We start from the raw sequence: 6,000 nt of genomic DNA, 5'->3' as shown, positions 1-6,000 counted from the left end.
GTCGCGTCTGGCGCATGCGCACGACGGAGCTCCCTCCGTCGTGCGCATGCTCAGTCCATAACATCGACCCACTTGCGAGCGGACAGCCGCTCGCGAGTGGGTCTGAATCAGGCCCTAGGTCTCCTAGTTGCGGCCGAACACAGGTTGGAGCTGATTTGCAGAGACAAAACTCAGAGCAAAGAACACAAACATATACTGGAAAGCTATAAATGTTGGTGTTGACTGCACAGACAAGACACAGAGAGAAGTGGACACAGGCACATGTAGTAATCCCAGTCGCAGGCTAGCTAGGAAACACAGAAAAATGTACAGGAACTGCAACAGATTCTGGAGCTGATAAACACAGTGAAACACAGTGGGAAGACAGGAATAAACTGGGGAAGCTAGTAATGCTGGTACTGGACAAAAGCAATACTGGGAAAGTGCTGGGAGGTCGAGCTGTGAGCTAATTAGTACTAGCAGGTAATCTGACACCTCAGTAACACAGGGTAATTGCCACAGGAAATCTGCAATAGAATTAGCAGCACATATACAAAGTCACACAGGAAAGAGGCATGAAACACTGAAGTACTGTGAGAGAGCTAAAGTCTCAGACTAAGGGTTAGCATGGAAGCTAATACAGGAAACTGGAAAACTGTGAGCAGGCTGAAGCAACACGCTGAAGGAATAGCACAGAGCAACAGTGGGAGTATCACAGGCACTGGAATAACGAAGTTGAACAGCAGCTTCCTGTTCCTGGAGTCAGACTAAAATACCCCTGGGCAGCTGATCAGAGGATCAGCTGGGTGACCACAGGACTATCATTGGGAGAGACTAGTCAGGTGATATGAGCCAACATGGCTGCGCCCATGCCCGGCACCCTGGAAACCAGGACGCACGCATGGAAGCCCTAGCGGACCCCAGGGAGAATACTCAGTCACCACTCACCTCCACTCCCAGCATCTGGACACCTAAGCCCAAGGACACCAGCGCAGAGGTGAGTAGCGGCCGATCCCAGGCCGCATCCTGACACATACCTTGAAGCACAGAATGAGGAGAGAAGGAGGGAGGAGATCAAAGAGGAGAGGGGAGAGGAAAGTGGTGATCAGAGAGGGGAGGTGACAGATGCCATTAAGAAAAGGAGAGGAGATGGTGAGTGACAGAAGCCAATAAGAAAGGGGAGGGGCAAAGAGCCTATCAGAGAGGGGTGTGACAAGCCAATAAGAAAGGAATGGGTAGGGGTAAAGAGCCGATCACGGTAGAGAGGGATGGAAATAAAGAGGTGAGAAGTGAATGTAATCAATCTGACAGGAAAGGGGAAGTGACAGAAGATGATCACAGAGGAGGGAGGGCCGGAGAGTAGTCAATCTGGACAGCTTGAGGGAGCATGAAATGTAGAACAGATCTCAGATCTGTAACTTATTTAGAACATAGAGCAAACAAACTGATATAAAACTGGCGGCCATCATACTATGTAGTGCTCCATGAATTCCAGTACCCTGGCTGGCACCCTTTGTCCATTTTGGCGCCCAGAGCTCGTGTTCCAATGGAACCACCCTCGCTACTCCCTTGTACAGTAATTAGAATGAGAGAGCAGCAGGCTGTTTATATCATGTGTCTTCTACTTCTGTTTGACTATTTTTATAATACCAGTGGCGCACTCAGAGGGAGCGGAGGGGGGCGTCCCGGTACTCAGAAACCCACCCATCATCATCTGGCCAGAATCTACCTTATTAAATAAATGAAGCAACCGTGGCATTATTTTTCCTAACAAATATTACATGTACTGTATATCTATAACAAGGTTAGTTCTAAAGCTATACATTTTGGGCCTGAGTCCAAGATTTAGGCTAATGCAATTGCAACTGTGATCTCTTACGGATCGCAGTTGCTATAATATGCTAACGCCTTTCAAAGCATAGCCAAGCATAGGGACGCCCACTGCTGCCTGCTCATATCTGTACAACGCTGTGCAACAGCATAAACATCGGTAACATTGATGCAGATTGGGCAGCCAAGCAGCTTGTAAGTCACATCTGACCTGCCTCACACACTGCAGCTCTCCTGACACGCAGGGAGCTCTCATGCTGTGAAGGAGATCGCAATGGCTAATTTATGCACGCCCATGAAATAGAGTTTAAATGGTCTCGACACGCCAGCATTTGCCTAGCCACCCCCTGTTACCTCCCCCAAACACTGACTTACTGCCCCTAATTTTGCGAGTGAATCCTCTTTGCTTGATCTGTGTAAATATCGGCATTGCGTAAATCTCAGAATCAAGCCCTATATTTCCCTAATTAGTGATATTTGAGGTCTATTTACTAAGCCTTGGATGGAGATAAAGTGAACAGAGATCAGCCAATCAGCTCCTAGCTGCCATTTCACAGGCTGTTTGAAAAATAACTGGAGCTGGTTGGTTGGTACTATCTCCAAACATTTTATCTCCATCCAAGGCTTAGAACATAGACCCTTTAGCCCCTTACGTGTGTTACCCCCTCCACTACTCTCCCTATAACCCTATAACCTACAATATGTAGTGACTGGCTTGTTGCACTCACCCACTGTCCAATTCTCTGTTACTGTACTCCCTCACACCTAACATAGAATAGCTCCAAACAGAAGAATTCTATTAAAAAAAGCCTAGATAACAATTAACAATAAATAGAGAAGTACATTTAAAAGCAACAAATAGAGTGTAAATCTCAATATTTTAAATTGATTTACACTGTAATTTACTGTATATACTCGAGTATAAGTCGACACGAATATAAGCCGAGGTACCTAATTTTACCCCAAAAAACTGGGAAAATTTATTGACTCGAGTATAAGCCTAGGGTGGGAAATGCAGCAGCTGGTAGTGCCCCCAGTAGTAATCCCCCCTGGTAGTGCCCCCAGAAGTAATTCCCCCTGGTAGTGCCTCCAGTAGTAATCCCCCCTGGTAGTGCCCCCAGAAGTAATTCTCCCTGGTAGTGCCCCCAGTAGGAATCCCCCCCTGGTAGTGCCCCCAGAAATAATCCCCCCCTGGTAGTGCCCCCAGAAGTAATCCCCCCTGGTAGTGCACCCACAAGTAATCCCCCTCTGGTAGTGCCCCCAGAAGTAATCCCCCCCTGGTAGTGCCCCCAGAAGTAATCCCCCCTGGTAGTGTCCCCAGAAGAAATCCCCCCCTGGTAGTGCCCCCAGAAGTAATCCCCCCTGGTAGTGCCCCAGAAGTAATCCCCCCTGGTAGTGCCCCCAGTAGTAATCCCCCCTTGGTAGTGCCCCCAGAAGTAATCCCCCCCTGGTAGTGCCCCCACAAATAATCCCCCTCTGGTAGTGCCCCCAGAAGTAATCCCCCCTAGTAGTGCCCCCAAAAGTAATCCCCCCTGGTAGTGACCCCAGAAGTAATCTCCCCTGGTAGTGCCCCCAGAAGTAATCCCCTGGTAGTGCCCCCAGTAGTCCTAATAAAACAAAAAAAAAACACTTACCTGAAACCCCGCTCCTGGTCCCGCCGCTGCTATCAGCTCCTCCGGCCGCTTTGCATTATGGGAGAGACATCGTCATGACGTCTCTCCCATTACCCACTGCGGGAGCCGGAAAATGGCTCCCGCAGTGGGAGCAGCGGCAGCCAATGAGAGTCTGACAGTCTCTCATCGGCTGCTGATTACAACAAACACACAGCTGCCGTGTAGTGCTAATCGAATTCCGTCCGGTCAGCGCTACACACGCAATGCAGCTGTGTCACAGAGACACAGTCTGCACCGCGGCCTGCATGGTACGCTACTCAGCTGCGTACCATGCGTGCATCACTCGAGTATAAGCCATAGGGGTGCTTTTTCAGCACAAAAAATGTGCTGAAAAACTCGGCTTATACTCGAGTATATACGGTACATAAAATTTGGTAAAATCTTAAAGAATAAATTCTTATTTTATTAAAAACTAGCTGGAGTACCCGGAGTTGCCCAGAATTTTAAGAATGTTTGTTTACACATCATCCTCCAACAAACCTCTCCTTAGGCAGGCCTCACGAAAAGTGTGACAAACTTCCCCATTCAAGGTCTTTGAAGGAAGTAGGACCTGTAACGGTGTAAAGCAAACTTTGGAGATAGAAGCATTCAAAATGTGTCGGATGTACAGTGTAAACACGGCCAAGAGTTTCTGTTGCTCTGATACAAGGATGACTTTGTACTTCCTGGTTGCTGGATCGCACTATGAAATAAACAGCAACTACTTCCAGTTCCTTGTGCAGCTGTTTCCGGCAGTCAGGCTCTCCACGGTGTATAAGATTCATCCAATCGGTTTTACCCTTCAGGGGCTGACACAGGAATGAACCGGAAGTAGCCTCTGTGCGTTCCATAGTGCGGTCCAGCAACCAAGAAGGTAGACCAAAAAGTTTGGTCGCCACGGTTGACACCGTCTAGTTGTGTAAGCTGATGCATGAGCAAGTATAAATACAAATTTGTGCTGCAGAGCTGCGTTTTTGCATCCCAGTATAGTTGCCATCTTTATGGGCCTGACTGTAAATCAGATGGATCTATCCTCATGGATGCAGATATCAATTTTGACCATATTCAGACTCATAATAAGCCTGACTCAATATCAATAGTGGTTCCTCAGTGCAGGTTTGCTGACAGTGTCGGCAGTGCAGTGGTGCTGGTGGTGTCCTCAGTGTGGGAGTGCCGGCAGTGTCAACAGTGTGGGGGTCGGCAGTGCAGGGGTGTTCTCAATGCAGGGTGCCAGCCATGTCGGCAGTGCGGGGGATGCCAGTGGTGTCCTCAGTGCAGGTTTGCTGACTGTGTTGGCAGTGCAAGGGTGTTTTCAATGCAGGGTGCCGGCGGTGTCAGCAGAGTGGGGGTGCCAGCAGTGCCCTCAGTGCATGTGTGCTGACAGTGTCGGCAGTGCAGGGGTGCTGGTGGTGTCCTCAGTGTGGGAGTGCCGGCAGTGTCAACAGTGTGGGGGTCGCTAAGGGTGTCCTGAGTATGTGGGGCAGCATTGCAGGGGTGCCGGCAGCGGTGGTGTTGGCAGCGGGGGATGCTGCCAGTGGAGGTGCCGGTGGTTTCGGCAGCAGGGGGTGCCGGCAGTGTTAGACAGCCAGGGATGGTGGGCACCATCTTCTTTTGCTTCCTGTGTGCATATTAAATGGACTTAACGCTGATTGGCTGAGAGCCTTGACAGACAGCTGTCTCAGCCAATCAGCATTAAGCCCGCTCAATACGAAACCTCGCGACCCGACAGCGGCATCACAAGGTTTTGCCTAGGGTGAAGGATCCAGGGCAGGCAGGGAGATCCGAGCTTGGCTTGGATCTCCCCGGATCCCTGAAATTCGGGTGGGTTCAGTTCTCTGAGAACCGAACCCGCTCATCCCTAATAAATTCCTACAGCATTTAAAAGGTACTGTAAACTCCATGCGAGAGCCATACTAAATTATGTTCAGAGGCTTAGATTATATGCTACAGAATAAAATTCCATAATTCCTTAGTATGTAGCAAAATGCATGTTATAAAATCAATTAATAAATGAAACAAAATTTACATTTTAATATTTGTATTATTGACCTTGCAGATGGCCCAAGAAGAATGGTGTCCAAATCTGCATCTAACAATAAACCAAACAGGATTATTTGGATTATTTATTCTTCTTTTGTGTTTTAGGTGTAGAACCATGAGAGATCCTGGCTTGTAAACTGTGGGCTAAATGCTTTTCTAATTCCGCACCTGACCTGTAGAGGGCGAATGCTATGCAAAAATTGTAGTTTTTAATTAATTGAAAATTAACAGAAATTAATTTTGACTTCAAATCTTTTTGGTTGCCTCTGCCGTGTTTTAATACACTCGTATGTAAAATTTCACTATCTTGGCTTGTAAACTGTGGATTTGTATAGAAAGTAGGGGTGAGCGGGTTCGGATTTCAGAAATCCGAAACCCCCCCAAGCCCCCCCCGACTTTTCCCGCCTGACTTGGATCTGAAATCGAGGCAAAACGTCATCATCCCGCCTTCCGGGTCTCGCGGGTTTTGGATCCTATATAAGGTACCCGCGTCAGCGCC

The sequence above is a fragment of the Taudactylus pleione genome, unplaced genomic scaffold, assembly GCF_031769625.1.
Source record: "Taudactylus pleione unplaced genomic scaffold, aTauple2 ptg000485l, whole genome shotgun sequence".
NCBI classification, from domain to species: domain Eukaryota; kingdom Metazoa; phylum Chordata; class Amphibia; order Anura; family Myobatrachidae; genus Taudactylus; species Taudactylus pleione.
Note: the sequence above shows the minus strand (reverse complement) of the source record.